Raw genomic sequence first — 20,450 nt, 5'->3', positions numbered from 1 at the left:
TTTCTTTCTTTGTTTTGTTTATACATGCACTGGGTACAGTCAGAAGCGCGGGAGGGTGAGAGAATTCACCAGAGCCAGATTGGGAAGCAGAACAGGCAGAAGGACCGAAGTACACTGCAGAGGGGAGCAGCGGGCGGCAGGAGAGGTCTGCGCGCCATGTGGGACCCTCCTCTGGTGGCCGGGGAGCAGCCGGGGATCGAACTGGCGCCGCAGAGGCTGCGGGCAGCTTCGCAACCCAGCGCTCAACCGCTGCGCCACCGGGGAGGCCCTGGTGAATATTCTTACCCTCCTACACATCTGGCCTGTACCCCGGTTCTTGTATAAATAAATAAATCTTTTTTTTTTCTAAAAAAAAAAAAACAAATCCCTTCCCTTGTCATCTCAAAACAGTGTCATTTAAAGAAAGCTAAAATGAAATGACTATCAGGCAGCTGTATCTCAAATTGAAAAAGATGGAAAGGGTTAGTTCTTAATCATTAAATCCAAACACATCCTTCACCAATTATTGGTAAGGCAGCAGACTCAACAAGCAAAATCTTAGGTCATAAAGACTTCATGCAAGTAGGTCAATAGACAAGTGAAAGAGCTCAAATGACAGAAGAGGGAAGATCCAGAGATTTCTGCTCATTTCCCTGGTGTGCTCTGCAGAGCATCAGGTTTTGTAGATCAAGGACACACGATTTGAAAGATGACTTTCAGATTTGTTTGTTCCTTAGTTATATATTTAAAGTCATCTTACTAAGAAAAAATTATACTTAAATGAAACTGGGAGCATTAAAAAATTTGGGGCTATCAGTGCACTGGGACCAAACCCACAACTCCAAAATGCATGGAAGCAAAAACAACATCTTTGACATCTCCAAACAGACATTAATAATTTTATCAGCCTAGGACCCAATTTTTGAAGGAGTTTCTGTTCTCCAGGTCAACCATAAACATCCCTTAGGGTGGAGGGTGGGGATAAATGATGTGATCACTGGTTCCCTAGACTTTCTTGTTGGTGTGGTGGGGAAGGGCCCTCTTTCCTCTTTGGAGGAAATTAAGGATGCCACCATTCAGGATGTGGATGTTGTAGAGCAAGCCAACCTGTTAGAATGAAGCCAACTCCAGAGGGCTGGGCAGGAGCAGAGCCCTGGGCAGGAGCAGAACCCGCACCCTAACTTTCCATTACTTGGGCCTAGAAACCTTTTCGCTGAGCCAGTTCTAGAAGTTTTCTTATCAATTACCACAAAAGAAACTTCGAAAAACACAGATCGGTGGTAAGGTGAGCAGGGCAAGGTAACCACATAAAACCAAAACAATGAGAGAGAACAAGCACTTGAATGACCCCAAACTCTTTAAAAGCTCTAAAGAAAGTCACTACTCACCCCTTCTAGAAATTGACCTGGGATGTCATAAATGGGCAATTTTAAAATGAGGTTTCATTGATTCTTACCTAATAGTATATCATGAGAAAAATCAACCCTAGACCAGAAAGAGGCAGTTTATTTCCCTACACAATTCACAATTTCCTGGCATTTCAAATAAAAATTGCATATCTCTTAGCAGAAATTTTCCAGTGCTAGACTTTTCACTAACATTCAAAGGCCATTTCCGTCAAGGTCTTCTGTTCATACCCCCTCAGGGCAGCAATGTGACTCACAGGGTAAATTTCAGATGCTTCAGCTGTGGGCTCAAGCCTTCAAGAACTGGGCCTGACCTTCAATATCATTTTCCACAGCTCAACAAACTGAAATTCTTGGCCCAGACATTCTATTCTCCGTATTTCTTCATACTGGTCCCTTTCACTCCTTTCCACACCTTGGTTTAAGGTGCTGACTCTGAACCAGCCCTCCACACATGTTCTTTCTCTTTCTCCTTTTCCTTCCTTCAACAAAATTGAGTGTCCACTGTGTGCCAGGTGCATTCCTGAGTGCTGGGTATAAAATGACTCAAGTGCATAGTTCTGTCTTTGAGGGATGTTATGTGATGTCAGTTTGGAGAGTTGTTGGGTTCAGAGAGTGGGGTCCTTGGGTTACCTCTGAGAAAAGTTCTATCAGAGCTCCCCTTTCACTGGCACATGGTGAGTTTCCCCAGGCAAGTTTACCCATGAGACACAGACGTTTCATTACATTCAAAAGGGAAGGTTTATTATAGAAAGGGAAGTAAAGGATGCTTGCACAGACACGCCCCAGCAGGAAGAGCTGCCCCTGAAAGGGACAGGTTTGTTAAAAGAGAGGCCTGCACAGTTGCAGACAGGCAATCTGGGGAGGAGAGCTGCCTCTGTTGCTTTGTAGAAGGTTGGCGAAGACAAACACCTGCATAGTCACAGGCTGGCAGGAGGCTGCTGCATCTTGTCAGTGCAGAACTTGTACTGATGTAGTCTTCTCTTTGGGAGGGGCTCATTCCTCTGTGGGGTTGTTAACTGCTGTTAAATTAATTATTTCTAGGTTTGGTGCCTAAGGACTTTTTCTTTTTCTTTAAATTTTTTTTTAAAGATTGATTTATTTATTTATGCAAGAACTGGGGTACAGGCCAGAGGTGTGGGGGGTGAGAGGATTCACCAGAGACAGAGTGGGGAGCAGAACAGGCAGATTGACTGAAATACACTGCTGAGGGGAGCAGCAGGCGAGTCAAGAGAGGTCTGCTGTGCCATGTGGGTAGCTCCCTGGCCAGGGATGGAACTAGTGCTGCAGTGGCTGTGGACAGCTTCATAGGCTGCATATTAAACCCTTGCACCACCAGGGAGGCCCAGGACTTTTTCTGTATTTGGTTTGACTAGATCGATTTGAAAGGACTGGTGATTTTTCTCTTTTCTTTTCTTTTCTTTTCTTTTCTTTTCTTTTCTTTTCTTTTCTTTTCTTTTTCTTTCTTCTCTTCTCTTCTCTTCTCTTCTCTTCTCTTCTCTTCTCTTCTCTTTTCTCTTCTCTTTTCTTTTCTTTTCTTTTCTTTTCTTTTCTTTTCGTGGGACCCTTGCCAGTGGCCCAGGGACCAAACCAGTGCTGCAGAGTCTGCAGGCAGCCTCCAGCCCAGCACTCAACTGCTGCGAGGAGACCCCCGGTGATTTTTCTACCATGGCCTCAATCTCCATATCCTCACCTCTGGTCTGAGTCTCTAGAGTCTTTACTTTTCCACAGCTGGTTTAACAACCTGTTAATCATTTCTACCCCTACCTCCAAGATTCTGGTCTTGTGATGCCTCCCCAAATTTTCTTTTTCTTTTTTTTTTTATAGAGGCATGTTTTATTTATTTATTTGTTTGTTTGTTTCTTTGTTTGTTTATACATGCACTGGGTACAGTCAGAAGCGCGGGAGGGTGAGAGAATTCACCAGAGCCAGAGCGGGGAGCAGAGCAGGCAGAAGGACCAAAGTACACTGCTGAGGGGAGCAGCGGGCGGCAGGAGAGGTCTGCGCGCCATGTGGGACTCTCCTCCAGTGGCCGGGGAGCAACTGGGGATCGAACCGGCGCCACAGAGGCTGCGGGCAGCTTTGCAACCCAGCGCTCAACCGCTGTGCCACCGAGGAGGCCCCCCAAATTTTCTACTCTTAGCCTCCATCATCTGGTGTTTCTCTCAGATTGAACTAGGGTTATAGATTTGGGGGAGAGTACAAAGGTAAAGTACCAATCCTCTCAAGGGCACATCACTATAACTTACCATTTGATGTTCCTACTGTCAGGTCATGTTTGTCATTTCCCCACTGTACACTCACTCTTTTCCTCTTCTTTTTTCATACTGTACTTTTGGAAGGAACTCTACGTGCAGCTCCAATTTAAGATTGGAAGTTTGCTCAAGAGCCAAGTATCAGCCTAAATGAATTGCAATCCTGCATGGGAGATTTGCCTATTCTTCCCATATTCTTATTTTGCAATTATTTATTTATCTATTTATATCAACATGGACTCATGAATATTTATTGTATACTTTGAGCAATCATCTAACTACTTTGTTACTCAAATTGAAAAGGAACTGCTAAGCAACTAAATCTTTCCTGCTAAAGGGTCTTAGGCCTGGTGCAGTAAATAATCCAATGCAATTGTAAATAACAAGTTTGCTTACTTGATAAACCTTTCCTTGGAGAGCTTTCCATCTAAGTGTTAGCTTATTTAAACAAGGTTACATTTTAACAAGGTCGGACAGCCGGCCAAGCTGATTTATCTCTCAAAGGACATCCCCGAATGTCCATCTTTCCCCCTCTGTCTAGGAGTTTTACAGCAAATAGTTGTGCTTGCTAACCAATGTTATCAATGTAAGATGGTTGTGTATAAAAGACACCCTTTGTCTCTAGACAGGTGCTCAGACCTTACGGGACTGCCCAGGTCTGGGACCTCATGCATGAGTAATAAAGCTTCTCCTAACCTCACCATTCCTGAAGTACCGCTTTTTCTTCCCTTGCCTGGGTAAAAGGCTAGAATTTATTTCAGCAACAAAATCAAAAGCATACATCACCAGGACTCTCTGAGTTGGCTCCCGTGCACATGTCTTCTATTTCCTTTTTTTTTTTTTTTTTAATCTCTTTCTCCCTTTCTCCTTCCTTTCCTTCTTTTCTGTCTTCTTGAAGCCTTTTCTTACTTTCTGGTACTACAGGGTGCTCCAGGCTCATCTAGTGTATTTTCTGTCTGAGTTTTGGGATGAGCCAATTCTCCAAAGAGTATTGGTTTCTTTCACTGGAGAATGGCATTAGCAACTAAGATCTGGGTGCTACATGGGCTCATGGCAACTGGAACATTGTTGCTTCCAGAGCACTTCAGCTGACAGAGCAAGGAAAAAAAGGCATGTATGTTTGTATCTGTAAATATTTCTACACTTAGCCTTCTGTCTAATGTTCAGCTAAACATGAGTTCATACTTGTCTTCTAATTATAATGTTTGCAACTTCCCATTTAACAGAGGAAAACCTGATTCCCATCACCCATTATCATTTACTTAATTGTTAAATTCTAGAATACGTGTATAGTAGTTTCAGAATTAACTTGTATCCTGTGAGAAACATCTGTGTTAACTAGAGCACAGTGCTTCTGTGTGGTTACTTTTGCCTTTAGCTTTACAGATTCCATTCATTTCCAAAGTTAATTAGATCATCACCTTTTTTTCTTATCCTCTACAGTGAGGTTTTTTCACACATTTGTAATGTAGTTAGAAGATTTTCTCACATTCTACATTCCACCCTGGGATCTCCCAACTTATACTTGTTAATTTTTTTTTTTTGCATACATTAAAGTTCATTCTTTGTGTGGGGTTTTGACAAATGTCTAGTCATGTATCCAACATTATATATCACAGATTATTTTGAATAAAATTTTAGACTATCATTTCATCAGTAGATATTTCAGTATATACCTCTAAAAGATAGTCTTTTTAAAAAAAATACCCTACTACCACATTAAAAAAAAACAATTTCTTGATACTTAGTCTTTTTAAAAATCTTCCTAATTGTCTTATAATTTAAAAATATTTAATGATTTGTTTAAATTATGAGTCAAAGAACGTCCATATATTACCTTTAATATTGCTTTTTGTCTCTTCAATCTCCCTTTGATTTGAGTCTAATATCTGTAATAGTTGAGAATAATAGTTAGCTTATGATTTGGTTAAAACATACATTCAAACTAGTGATTTGTATTCATTTTCCACTGGGTACTATTCAACCTTTTTTGCCCCAATTCCTTGGCCTGGCACCAATTCAATGGACTTCCTAGGTAATTGGACTCAAATACTTATTAAGATGACAAATTCCATAACAGCTGAGACAACTTGAAATCTAAAACCCCCTTTCACATGAGACTTAGAAAGGGAGGGTCCCTTATTCACCTTAGGTAGTCCATGTCCATATTACCCAAGGCAATCTAAAGATTAAATGCATAAACACAGAACACAGAATTCTAAAATTTCATGGAACCAAAAATAATCTAAATAGCAAAAGCAACCTTGAGAAAGAAGAACAAAACTATAGCCATCACACTCCCTGATTTCAAACTATTTCACAAAGTTGCAGTCATTCAAACAGTACAACACTGACATAAAAACAGACACATAGCTCAATGAAACAGAATACAGAGCCCAGAAATAAACTTACGCACATGTGGTCAATTTATAGCAAAGGAACTAAGAATACATAATGGGAAAAAGATGGCACTCTTTTCATTTCCAACAAGATATTAAAATCTTTTATTGATTTACACATTATACAATATTCATTTCCACCTGTGATTTTAATTCAATTTATATGTATTGCACAAGATGTACCAGCAATCATTAACACCCAAATAAAATATATGACTCTGCTTGGGTGACCCTTTTAATGGTGATCTCCAAGTCATACCACATAATTGCCAGTTCAACTACACCAAGATTTCTGAAAACAGTGGCTTCTCTACCTAAGCAGGCTATAAATAAATTTCAAATGGAACCTGGAATCACCCTGAAGGAATTTTCACTTCATATTGTTGGGACAGTTTACCAAGATGACTTCAGAGTAGACTAACTTTGCACAGTAAATTTTTTTAAACGACATTTATTTAATGTCATGGTCAGACAATTACATTAAACAATCAATAGCATGGATGCAAAAAAAAAAAAAACTACATTAAAACCCTTTTTTGGAATGCTTCACACTTTCCACAGAACAGAAACTAAAATAACCTGTTATACAATTATTTACAAGTATATCCTCGAGTTTTTTGAGCATCCATATGAGTATTGTCCAAAACATGTCTTCTTTGTAGCTGTTAGGCCCTGTTACCAATGTCCTTGGCTGAGTTCAAAAATCTCTTGTAACCTATGGCTTTTTGTCACTTCTCTGGCTTTCCCTCCTGCTAAGCTTTGTTTCCTGACAGTAAATTAAAACCTTCTGCTACTGCTATAGCAACGGCTGCTGCTGGAACCACCGTAGCCACCTTGGTTTTGTGGTTTGGAAAATATTGACCTCTACCACCATAGGGGCCAGAGCTTTTGCTTCTAAAGTTTTCTCCTTTCATGGGTACAAAATTTGAAGATTGATTGTTGTAATTGCCAAAATCATTGTAGCTTCTCCACCTCCAAAATTGTTTTCATCCTTACCAAATCCATCACAGCCATCCCCACTGCCACCATATCCACCACCACCACCATGGCTACCACCAAAGCCACCTCGACCACTGACACTTCCTCCATGACCAAAGTTTCCTTTCTTACCAAAACCACCTCCCCAACCACCACTAAAATTTCCAGAATGACTTTGAACTCTGCCTGGATGAAGCACTGGCCATTCTCTGGATGAAACAGAGCTTTCCTTACTTCATAGTTGTTGCCATTCACAGTATCCACAGTATTTCTGAATGACAATATTGTCTACAGAATCATGTTCATCAAAGGTTACAAAAGCAAAGCTTCTCTTTTTGCCACTGCCCCCATCAGTCATGATTTCAGTCATTTCCGTTTTCTTTATTTATTTATTTTTAAAATATTTATTTATTTATATACAAGAATTGGGGTACAGGCCAGAGATGTGTGAGAGGATTCACCAGAGACAGAGTGGGAAACAGAACAGGCAGACGGACCAAAGTACACTGCTGAGGGGAGCAGTGGGCGAGACAGGAGAGGTCTGTCCCGCCATGTGGGTTTCTCTCTGGCAGGCTGGGAATCGAACTCTTGCTGCAGAGGCTGCAGATTGCTTCATAGGTTGCGTCTTAATCCCAGCGCCACCAGGGAGGTCCTCATTTCCATTTTCTTATACTGTTTTAATGCCACCAACAAAAATCTTTTTCACAGTTAAGTGGGCACTGGGTCTTTGAGAAAATTCCATTGACACAGCCCTCTTTGGTTCTACAACTCTTCTATCCACCTTGTCCACATGGCATACGTGACAAACCCAAAGCCTCTGAATCAATTCGTGTTTGGATCACTAATTACCACAGCCTGTTACTGTGCCTGTTACTCAAAATGGCTTCTCAGACCTTCAGTTTTTTCAAAGCTTAAGCCTCCAGTGAAGAGCTTCCACAGTTGTCCTGGCTCTTTGGAGCCAGGAAAAGGGGAGGAAAAGGGGAGACTTTCCTGATGGCAGGAAAAGGAGAGACTTTCATGATGCTTATTTGGTGTCATTCATGGTCTTTTCAATAAATGGTGGTGGGGCCTCCCCGGTGGCGCAGCGGTTGAGAGCTGGGTTGCGAAGCTGCCTGCAGCCTCTGCAGCACCGGTTCGATCCCTGGCCGCCGGGTGAGGGTCCCTCATGGCGCGCAGACCTCTCCTGCAGCCCACTGCTCCCCTCAGCAGTGTACTTCGGTCCTTCTGCCTGTTCTGCTTCCCGCTCTGGCTCTGGTGAATTCTCTCACCCTCCCGCGCTTCTGACTGTACCCAGTGCTTGTATAAATAAATAAATTAATTTAAAAAAAAATGGTGGTGGCAAAACTGAATGGTCTCATGCAAAAGAACAAAACTAGACCACTAACTTACACCACACATAAAAATTAACTCACAATGGGTTAAAGACTTGAATGTAAGACCTGAAACCGTAAAAGTCCTAAAAGAAAACAAGTGGTAACTTCTGGATGTCGGTTTGGGAAGAATTTTTTTTTTTTGGATTTAACACCAAAAGCAGAAATAAACAAACGGGACTATATTAAACTGAAGTGTTTCTGTACAGCAAAGGAAACCATCACATAATGAAAGGCCTAAATGGGAGCGAATATTTGCTAATCATGTATCTAATAAGAAGTTAATATTCAAAGTATATAAAGAACACATACAGCTCAACAGCAAAGACAACAAACAATTCAATTAAAAGACAGGCAGATCTGAATAGACATTTTACAAGGAAGACATACAGATGGATAATAGGTACATGAATAAGCGTTTCACATCATTAATCAGGAAAATGTAAATTAAAACCACAATGAGCAATTACCTCACACCTGTTAGAATAGCTATTATCAAAAAGACAAGAAATAACAAGTGTTGGAGAAGATGTAGAGAAAAGGGAATTCTTGTGCACTGTTGGTGGAAATGTATATTGGTACAGCTACTATGGAAAACAGTATAGTGCTTCCTCAAAAAATTGAAAATATAACTACTATATGATCAAGCAATTCCACTTCTGGATATTTATCCAAAGAGAACAGATTGGTGGCTGCTAGGGGCAGAGTCGGGGGTGGACAAAATGGACAAAAAGGGGGTCAAAAGGTACAGAATTCCAGTTACAAAATAAATAAGTCATGGGAATATATGTATACCATGGTGATTATAGTTAATAATACTGTGTTGTATATTTCAAATTTGCTAAGAGTAGATATTAAGGGTTCTTATCACAAGAAAAATTTGTAACTGTGTGGTGATGGGTGTTAAGTAGACAAAGTATGGTGATCATTTCACAATGTATTCGTGTATCAAATGATTATGTTATACACCTGAAACTAAGATAATGTTATGTCAATTATCTCTCAGAAAATCATGAGATTTAGTATTGGTAGCCAAACTGGCACTTGAGAAAGAACTCTTGAGAAAGTACTGGGGAATGGATGGAATATATTTACAGGCTGTTTTACTTTCAGAGATGTTATTTTAAACAGATTTAATACATAGGCTTAGGTTCAAGTTAACAGTGACTTAGACCTATACAAAGATCTCTGTTATAAACATCATTGCTTTGCCTGAATCACTCTCGATAAATGTACAAAGATTGTAATACTATTTGACAACTCTTAGGGATGTTTTTATGAAGGACAGATGTCCAATGACCCCAAATAACTGGTGTCATATTTGTAATACGAGAGCCTGAGACTATCACCTGCAAATCGGAAAGGGACGTGCTATCAAAACTGGTAAACTGTCAAAAAAAGATAGTGTGTGGGGTTCCACTTGACCCATAAGGTGACCTTGGATAACATGAATCAATAATGAGAAAAACTGGGTGTCAAGCTGAGTTTGAGATCTACTCAACAGGAATTTGGGGCTGTCTTCTACTCCTATGCCTCTTCCCATTACAGCAGACCTAAAGAACAAGGAAAATCCTCTAAGTCATGATTTAGAAAAGAGCAATAAAGTTGGACAATGTCATTAAGGTGACAGGAAATTCAGGAGCTTCATACAATCAGACAGGCAGTGGTTGAGACCACTCGTCACCCCTCCTAGGCCCCTTAAGGTACAACATATGCCATCTTAGAAGAATATTCTACCTGCAGAGCTCTCCAGGTACATTAATAAAAAGAGCCAAGAAATGAATGCGGAAATGAGATTGATTGCTTAGCTAATACCACTGTCTCTGGATCTGCAGATTGAGGATGAAACCTGTTCTCTTGGTATAATTTTAAGGAAACTTTTCTCATATTTCTGCTCTCCAAAGATTCTTTACCCCCAGTTCTGCGATCCATTGTACATTTTTCTTTTTTTTTTTTTTTAAGATTTATTTATTTATTTATACAAGCACTGGGTACAGTCAGAAGCGCGGGAGGGTGAGAGGATTCACCAGAGCCAGAGCGGGGAGCAGAGCAGGCAGAAGGACCGAAGTACACTGCTGAGGGGAGCAGCGGGCGGCAGGAGAGGTCTGCGCACCATGTGGGACCCTCCTCCGGTGGCCGGGGAGCAGCTGGGGATCAAACCGGCGCTGCAGAGGCAGCAGGCAGCTTCGCAACCCAGCGTTCAACCGCTGCGCCACCGGGAGGCCCTGTACATTTTTCATTTTTGGAGTAAGACATTCTCTCTCCTCCTCACATTTCCCCTAAAATCTCCTGGACCTTTTTTCTCATTCCATCATTTGGCTATGACAATTGGTCTGGGCTTTTTTTCTGGCTTTTGTTTCATTTTTCTGATTTGGTGTCCTTGACTGGTGCCTTTCATTTACTCTGCTGTGCAGTCAGAAATCTATTTGCTGTTTAAAACCTTTCCTTGACTCCCTCCTTTTCTTAAGGCTCTTATTTTAAAACATTTCTCACCATCCTGCACCTCCTTGAAGAGAGCCAAATCCCTTCCCATCTCTCCCCTTATTTTATTTTACTTTTTCTTTCTATTCTACACACAGCTGCTAAGGGCTGGATAAAGCTGACCCCCACTAAGCTTTGGAGAACTGCTTTTCCACCCTTACCACAGACCGCAGTGTCGACAGCGCTTTCCGAGTCGCATTTCACAACCTCCCGTCTGTCTTGCACTTTCCATTCAGGGCCTGGGAGTGGCACACACATGATTACAACAAAACTCAACTGTTTCTCAAGATCCCCTTACCCCTAGCTAACTGTGGCAATCACAGCTAACCGCCCCCAGCCGCTGGGGGTGTTGCTCACAAACTCCTTAGCAGTGCCTAGGAGCTACCCCTGCAGGGGTAGCTGCCACATGGGCCTGGCACCTGGACCAGCTGCTTTTTATCACCAGGGGTTGTCCACCTAGATGCCTGCACTTGAGGATCTACCATCTGCAGCTCCATCAGCAGTGCCTTCTGCAGCCTTCACTGCTGCCCGGATGCTAGGGTCCCGACTCCCACCCGGGAGCCCACCTGGGTTGACAGGCTTTAGCAGCTGCTAGCTCTTCTCCCACCTCTGTGGTCGACACACCCATTGCTGACCCTTCAAGTACCAGCAGGACCCTAGAAGGCCAGGCATACCCATGTATGTGGTCCTTATGTGAGAATACCTTTTGCCCACTCTACATTCTACCCAGATTCCCTCTGGAAACTGGACTGGAAAGAGCAAAGCCATTCTCTCACCTCAATGGTACAAGAGTTGAGTCTCTTCCATTGTCCATTGCTTTGCTAGCTTATGCTCCCTTCTATCCCGATTTTACTTTTCTCCACCCCCAGAACCACCTACTCCATGGAAAATCTCCCACATGTTGTTGTAAGTTCACCAGAATGGTTCTGTGGGCCAGTTCCCCTTTGCCAATTTCCGTTTTTGACACGTGCGTTGGTGATGTGGGCCCTCTGTTCTCACTGACCTAAGGCTCTGGCTACAGAAATCAGCTTTAGGTTTTTTTCAGTCCAGTCACTTTTCTAAAGATTTCTTTGAATTTCCCTTTCAGTATCACTTTATGTAGAAGAAATAGATATACATTTATTTGTTTATACAAATACATAAAAACACACAAGTACAAATACACTATAAACTGTAGAAGAAAAAGGGAAGGGTGAGTTGTCAGTATTTTTACTTTGCACATTTCATAACAGGATTTTCCCCTCCACAATTTATACCTCTAATCATCCTTAAATCCCAGAGTTTTGTCACATTTACAGTGGGAGGAATTTCTCCCAGGTGTTTCTCCAGGAAGTTAATGTATGGCTATGCCAGCTGCTCTGCCTTCAAGCCCAGTGAAACGTCCATCAGGTGAACTGGGATGTGGCACAATTGGCAATGGTTCCTGCTTTTCCAAGCCAGCCCACGTTCCTGTCTTGGGGATGGGGTAAAGTTAGTAGCTCATGGCTGGCATCATTTGCACTTGCTTGGTTTAGTGTGGGGTCACATTGAATAAGCTCAGAATAAGCTCTTCTATCTTTATGCTTTTTGCCCAGACACATTGAAAATTATCCTTAATTAACTTCACAATATTGGGGCTAATGTTTTATGTCTAAATATTGGGCCCTACTTAACTATATTATTGTGGTGCTTTTACCTGACTTTCTTGATGGCTGCATAAATGCCTGCCTTTCCCAAGTAACCCTTTTTGAGGAGACCTCTTTGCATGTCTCCAAACATGGGAAATAGTCCTTTCTGTATCACACCTTACCTCATGGCTTACCTCATGGCTCTGCATGCTACTTAAGTGTTAATAGATTCATATCTATGTGATTGTTTCTTTCTTTGCTTCATGCCCTGGAGTCTTCTGTTTTTTTTTTTTTTAAGCTTCATTTATACTGTTCTTCCTTTATCTCAGGTTCTCCCTAGTGCTATCCTCTAACAGCTCTCTTTCTTGGAAACTTGAGATTCCCACAGTTATGCTTATCCTACCTCACCTTGCCCTTATTAATTCTTCCAGGTGGTCTCTTCTCCCTCCCTTTCCTCTTTCCAGTCTTGAGACAAAATCAAGTCACTGTTGCCTCATTTTCACTTACGATCTATCTTCTCCCACTTATATTTTATTGTTGACACGTGTTCAGTTCTTAATAATGTGAAAGTCATCTGTTCCATTCTTCAAAAACCCACTGTAAAGGCAGGAACGGACGCGGTGCAGGTTTTCTGATCCCATGCAGACCGGGGTAAAGGAGGAGTCAGAGTCCTCAGTAGTTTTGCAGGTTTTTTATTTGGGGTTCACCAGGCATATGGCAGGCAGGGGTGCTGGCTGGGGGGCTGGGAGGCCTGTCAGCCTCCCAGCCCCCAGCAAGTCTTCACTCTATCTGGGCTCTCTAGCGTTCGTTCTGCTGCTTCGGCTTCTACTGCTGCTGCTGCTGCTGCTGCTGGTGTCCCCGAGACGCCGCCCTTACAGTCTTAGCCCAGGTGAATCCCATCTACCTATGCCCACACCCTATTCCAGGTGCCCGCCATCAGGCATGCATTCAGGACAAGGATCCATCATCTATCCTGATGGCGGAAGGGCAGAAAAGCCTGATATTTTCTCTACCCTACACCCACAAACTGAAATCTTTTTTTTACTTTTCACTGGAAGCTCTTCTAGAAAATCTTCCATTCTCTTATGTACCTCCTTTGCCCCCCAAGAAAATTTCCTGCATTCATTCAGACAAATGAAAATTAGTTATTCTTCTTCCCCCCCTTTTTTTTGTATGCACTTAAAGCAAGCACAACTGGGTCCAGCTCCTTATTATGCCAGGCTATATGTTAACTGTGATGGGAGATGTTCTCCTTTCACATTTACACCTTTCTTATTTACATCTAGCATGGTGATCCCAATTTCACACTGCACTTGAGGCTTTTGACTCACACCTGTGTGTCTTCCAATGTCTCTGAGTGGTTAACCTCAAGGTTCCCCTTGACGTAATTTGATTCCAAACTAATCATCTCCAGACTAGGCCCCAGTGTGGTCAACATCTTTCCCTACAATTATTTCATAGCTCACGGAGCCTTTTCAAGTAAATAAGTCTCTTATGTCCATCCTAGATGCAGAAATAGTATCCAAAATAAATCCATTTTCATTGCTGATCTACAATTTCACAAGAGCATTAGCTCCTAGGATCTGAATTATCAAAAACATGTGTTGATTTCATTGAGTTTGTTCTAACTAAATTCGCAGCCGTAGTACCCACCTTTTGCTTCTCAAGTGGGAAGTGTGAGGCAGATATTGCCTGGGGTCTCACCAGCCTTGGTGGGCTTATCTTATGGTGCCACCAGTAGTTTCAGGACCTCGAACCACGTACTTCATCTATGCCTTGGTTTCCTCATTAGCAAAATCAGGGTAATACTTATCTTTTGGGGTTGTTGGGAGGCTTAAATAAGGTGATATGTGCAACGTCGTTAAAACAATCCTTAGCACATAGACGTGTTCAGTGACACCTGGTGTTAGTCTTGCAATATTCTCTTCAAATAATGCATTCATTATTCTTCTCTCACTTTATTTTTTTTTTGCTTCCCTCCCTCAAGTCCTTTAGCTTTTCAAGCAATCTTTCTCCACTCCCTCTGGCCAACCTGTCCCTATTTTTCCATGTCTTTCTATGAGTCTGCCTTTTAATGTGTTTGCATCTGGCAGGTGACAACCACCATTCAATTAGAGTTGGGGAAAAGAAAAAAAATATGTGACTTCTTTACATATGAGTCTGATGAGTGCTTGTAGAGGTCTCACTCCCTCTGGCTTGAAGGTATTTGTTTCATTTGCACAGTATGGCTTGGGGTGAATGTAGAGAAAGTCAGGTGGTTTGACCAACTCAAAGATTTCGTGTGGAGCCTGATAGGGAATTTGACACCTGAGTGCTTCCAGAGAAGGAGGGACTTCTGGGTTGGGTGAGATAGAATTCATCCTAATGAGGATGGGACCAAATAACCCCCTGTGCTCAGTAACCTTGTTAATACAGTGACAATCTCAAGGTGATTGATGCTTGAGTCCCAGGGTAGAATGCAGGGGCAGGCGGGAACTATAGGAAGGTCAGTTGACCAGCACTGTCCCAGACTCTGGCTAGTGACTGCTAAGTCCCCAGAGACTGACTGCTTCTCAATCCCTCCTGCTTTCATTCTAAGTTCTGTGTAATTGTGCTCACCCCCGTCCTGTTGATCAATGTCAGGGTTTCTTCTGTGACTGCAAAAAGGCCATTTAGTCTTTACATGTAAAATAGATGTTCTATTTATTATAGTAACAACTTTTTTTTTTAATTTTTATTTTTATTTTATTTTTATTATTTTTTTTTTAATTTATTTGTTTGTTTGTTTATACAAGCACTGGGTACAGTCAGAAGCGCGGGAGGGTGAGAGAATTCACCAGAACCAGAGCGGGGAGCAGAGCAGGCAGAAGGACCAAAGTACACTGCTGAGGGGAGCAGCGGGCGGCAGGAGAGGTCTGCGCGCCATGTGGGACCCTCCTCTGGTGGCCGGGGAGCAGCCGGGGATCGAACCGGCGCAGCAGATGTTGCGGGCAGCTTCGCAACCCAGCGCTCAACCGCTGCACCACCGGGGAGGCCCTATAGTAACAACTTTTAAAATCTAGCTTCTCCTTAAGTTTTAAAGTTTATCTTACATATCATTTTTAAAAGTGTAGTAGATTTGAGCAATCACTTTTAAGGGGTCTTTGAGACTTGATCCAATTAAAATACTTTCATTGTTGTTAATGAGTAAAATCAGGATGCAAGTGCTCCTTATTTAGAAGGGTGTGAAAGTTTGGGAGCTATGGGCAGTGGACACAGAAATGTGGGGAAGGGGAGGGTCAGGGCAGTGGAGGAGCACCATGGTCAGGACAGAAGAAATTACTAGACCTTGCAGGTCGGTTCTGTTTTTCAGTCACCTGCAGCATCACCTCAATGCCCTGGGTCAGTTTCCAGTCAGAGATTCTACATACATGGTCTTCAAACATTTTGGAATTTTTAAACCATCCAAGTGACCAAAATGAAGGGGGACGAAAAGGAGTCTTTAAAGAACAGACAAAGAAACAAAAGCTGATGAAAGAGAGAATTAATATTATTGAGCCCACGTAACTCATTATGCCTTCTGAGGTCAGTATTATTCTTCCCATTTTATGAATGCAGATATTGCACCTCAACATCACATAGCTACTAAGAAGTGGAGACTGGATTCATTCTGGCAATATTTTAAATACATCTATCTTGTTAAAAAAACTGTAAACATCTTACAAGAAAGTATTGGATGGAACTGTCTAATTAAACTTGGATCATATTGTGACTTTTCCACCTTTATCATCTGCTCTCAGTCCCCTAGTCCACAATGACTTTTTTTGAGAACGGCCCTATCAGGCTCAGTATCTGAGCCTCCATGGAACAGAAGCCAGGCAAGTCTGAATTCAAAACTTATTATGAGGAAAACTGCAGGAAAGTTGCTTGTTTTGCTGTTACTACTGTTGCTGCAGTTGCCAAAGTGGCAGCAGAGAGACTCAGGCTTGGAGATGGTGGGGGGCCCTAGTGACTCAGCTGGGAAGCTTGCTGGGTGGCAATACTGATGGCACCCCACCTCAAGAGGCTTAACAGCAAGGCCCGAGACACGTAAGTTGTGCAGATCCTAGAGCCTTTGTGTCCATGAATAAACTAATTTGTCATTGCTTGTCTGACTGAATATGTTGCAAATTATGAACTCAGAGAGAATGTCTGTTCTTTTCAAGCATCTTAGAGAAACTACCAAAATATATAATGCACTATAGGCCTCGGGTTTCCTGAATCCAGAAAACCTATTTCCAACTTGGACCTCATTTCCCAATAAGCACTTCTGTAAGACCATGAACTGTGAAAAGAATGGTGCCTTTGTCTTTCAGACCTTAGAAAATACACCCATGCTTATTGAACCGTGGTCCACGTAAAGGAGGCCAGTGCTAGTAATGTCTAGCCTCCCTAGGAAAGGGAGATTTCAGCTAGATCATTCTTCAATGTGGGGACCTCTCACCTCTCTTCATGTTTGTCATATTTGTCAGGGCACCACCTCAATCCAGAGAGATCCATTTCCCTTGGGAGTGGGCTTGCTCTCAGTGTGTATTCTTTTTTTTTAAAGATTCATTTATTTATGCATACAAGAACTGGGGTACAGGCCAGACGTGCAGGAGGTGAGAAGAGTCACCAGAGATGGAGTGGGGAACAGAACAGGCAGACTGACTGAAATATACTGCTGAGGGGCGCAGTGGGGGAGACAGGAGGGGTCTAATGCGCCATGTGGTAGCTCCCTGGCTGGCTGGGGATCGAACTCATACTGCAGAGGCTGTGCATAGCTTCACAGTGCTGTGCTGAACTTCTCGCACCACCAGGAGGCCTCAGGGTGTATTCTTTTTTTTTTTTTTTTTTTAGAGGCATGTTTTTATTTATTTATTTGTTTGTTTGTTCATTCGTTTTGTTTATACATGCACTGGGTACAGTCAGAAGCGCGGGAGGGTGAGAGAATTCACCAGAGCCAGAGCGGGGAGCAGAGCAGGCAGAAAGACCGAAGTACACTGCTGAGGGGAGCAGCGGGCGGCAGGAGAGGTCTGCGCGCCATGTGGGACCCTCCTTCGGTGGCCGAGGAGCAGCCGGGGATCGAACCAGCGCTTCAGAGGTCGCCGGCAGCTTTGCAACCCAGCGCTCAACCGCTGCGCCACCGGGGAGGCCCCTCAGGGTGTATTCTTAATGGGCCACCATCAGTCACCACTAGTTCTAGACCAACAAAAATGATGCCATCACCATGCCCACCTCCACCATCTCTGCTCTCCTTCTCCTGCACTGCCAGACCAAAACATGCAAGGTGTTGACTGCAATGACTTCCTAGTACTCTTTACTAGAGGAGTACTCCTTTATCACGGCCTCTCAGACTAGCACCTTTACTCTTCCACTTTCTTCATCTTTTGGCTCCAGGTTGCTAAGTCCAAGTCTTCTGACTGGGGCTTGCTGGATGTACAGACCTACCCTAGAGTTCACTTTTCATTCCTAACGACCCCACTCTGTCATCTAAAGCATTTTTTATAACAGGGCATCTGAATGTGCCTATGAAATAGTCTTCTATTATTAGATGCTAGACTTCTAATGCTTTCTCTGGTGCCCCTTTTATTGTTCCAGACTTTAGGAGAACATCTTCCAATGTGCTTTCTCAGGCCCTTTTCCACAGAGACAAAGCATGTTGAAGCTCCTCTGTGCTTCAGATCTGGGCTGCAGATAATGATCCCTAAGTCATACATGCAGCTTTGGAACATGGAATGGATCTCTGTGACCTAGAAACTGATTTTTACATATCAAGGAAGCCAAAGTGACCCTCAGCAACTCCTACCCTGCTTGCCACTTAATTGATGACTGCTTCCCTCGTTTTGTGTAAGGAATAAATAAGAAATCACAGACCCTGAAACAAGGATATCCGGAAGAATTAGGTTTAAAAATTATTTCCTCCTTAGTATGCAGTCTGCATGCCATAAATAAATAGATAAATAAATAGATAGATAAATAGATAGATAGATAGATAAATAGATAAATGGTAAATAGAAGGACAAAGTAAGTAATTAAAATTGAAAGCTAGTCTTGCTTCACGAAAACTGTGATGGATCCAACTATGGCTGTTTTTTTTTTTTTCCTCTTAAAGAAAAGGGAAAAAATGTTGACAGTGAAAAGGAAATGGTCTGCTTTGCTGAACTGTGGTCTAGCCAGCTAATCCATATAAAGTCAGATGCGAAATTCTGACTTCCTCTATATATTAGGTCTCTGAATACACTGTCCCTGATTTTCTATAGGTTTTAGTTTCATTTTCTATCTATCTTTTTATATGTTAAACCAATTTATCCTCTATGCTAGAATGAGCTAGTTTTGGATTGCATGTCTTTTGAAGTTATATTAATTCAGAAGGTACTGGTAAATACAGACTAAACAATACCCATGTCACAATAATCTATGCCCAGAAAGTTTGCATTAAAAGATTCTGATTAAAATAGCTATTATGTCCATAGACAAATGCATTGTTTTCTATTTTTGTAGGCATTTCCTGTTTAACTTTCACATACTCTGTGATGTAGGTGTAACTATTGTTTTACTTATTCTTGTAGTTGGACAAGCCAAAGTTCAGCAAAATCGAGTTATTTTTTTTCTTCCTCTCCATGCTCCCCCGCCCCTCCTTGCCCTAAGGTCACTATAAAAAACAGGAATCAGTGCTGGATGCCTCCCAGATGAATGTTGCATACCTTGGGTGAAGCCAGATCTCAGAGCACTTCTCATTTACCTCCTTGTTGAAGCAATCTAATTCTGAGTCAGGTAAACATGCTCACCAAATCAAAACCAAATGCTTATTTTCAGAATGATTTTATTTGCAGTAATTCCTTTCCTGGTTTTCATACAATACAGTGTGTTCTTAGCAGGTCAAAGAAGTCTATTTGAGCACCCCATCTTGTGACTTAGTCCGTTTTCTCTGCTTCCTATGATAACATCTGGCAGTACCCAAAGTTCCCATCCCAAGCGATTCACATAATGCACAATGTTTCCCTTGTCTGGTTTTCTCTTAACTGGAACTGTCTGCTAGGATTTGGGCTAAGGAATTTCCACAAACCTAATTTGTAGTCTTAGGTTTGGGGAGGGACTTTATAGGTCATTGTGTTTTCCCACCCAATGCAATAATCTCTCCCATAGCTTAATTGACAGTGGTCATCACAAATAATTGAAGATTATACAGGTGGGCTTGTCTCTGCCTCTTCTGTAGGGAATATTTTGCTAGCTTCCAAACAATCTAGAGTGGCATATTAGTAGGTCCTTATAAGGATTCTTCTCTTATCTTTTAATTATCCTTCTTGAATCCTGGATGGTGGTAAAATGCATTCCTATTAATTCAAGAAAAGGATCCTGTTGACCTCAACATATACTACCCATGGAACTGTGGCAATTTATCCATTAATGGTGATCTTAGTCCAATAGTAGCCAATAAGGCAACTGGGTGTCCGTAGGACCTTTCCCATATGCCTAAGCAATGGTCAGAGAAGCAAAGACTTCTATTTGGGTCTCTGGAACAGAGTGAATGAATGTATTTAACTCTTCAACTATGGTCTTATTAGCATCTTGCCTACCCAACAAACCATGCACCAAACAGCAGCCAGCAAGATGCCTTTGTGAAGCCCTGTACCAACAATTTCATTGCTCTTTGAGTTATAGTTTGTCTCGTTATGATGTGCGGCAGCAGGATGAAGAAGGATTACTCAGAGTCCATGTCTAGAACAATGAGAAGTCTCGAGGGACTACACCAAGAAAGTGCAGCCCAGCTCAAAGGGCAGTCTCATTTTTATTTAGAATCAGACAGAAAATAAAAATGATCAAAGAAGCATGCAGGCAGATGGGAATACACAAGTGTGTGGGGGATGTGTAACCAGCTGGCCCCAGCCAAGGCTGGGAAATAAGGAGAAAGTCAAGGAAAGTCTGAGTGTTTATGCTACTCTAACCATAGCACCTATTGCTATTTCTGCCATGCTGTTTTCAGCAAGCATAGATT

The 20,450-nt window shown here is 42.1% G+C and overlaps 1 pseudogene; it reads right to left on the bottom strand.

The window, feature by feature from the left end:
- Positions 1-6,816: 6,816 nt before the first annotated feature.
- LOC119249526 (heterogeneous nuclear ribonucleoprotein A1-like 3) lies at positions 6,817-11,126 on the bottom strand (annotated as a pseudogene).
- Positions 11,127-20,450: the final 9,324 nt, after the last annotated feature.

The sequence above is a fragment of the Talpa occidentalis genome, unplaced genomic scaffold (assembly GCF_014898055.3).
Source record: "Talpa occidentalis isolate TD23 unplaced genomic scaffold, MPIMG_talOcc4v2.1, whole genome shotgun sequence".
Taxonomy (NCBI): Eukaryota; Metazoa; Chordata; class Mammalia; order Eulipotyphla; family Talpidae; genus Talpa; species Talpa occidentalis.
This window is presented reverse-complemented; position numbering and strand designations above follow the sequence as displayed.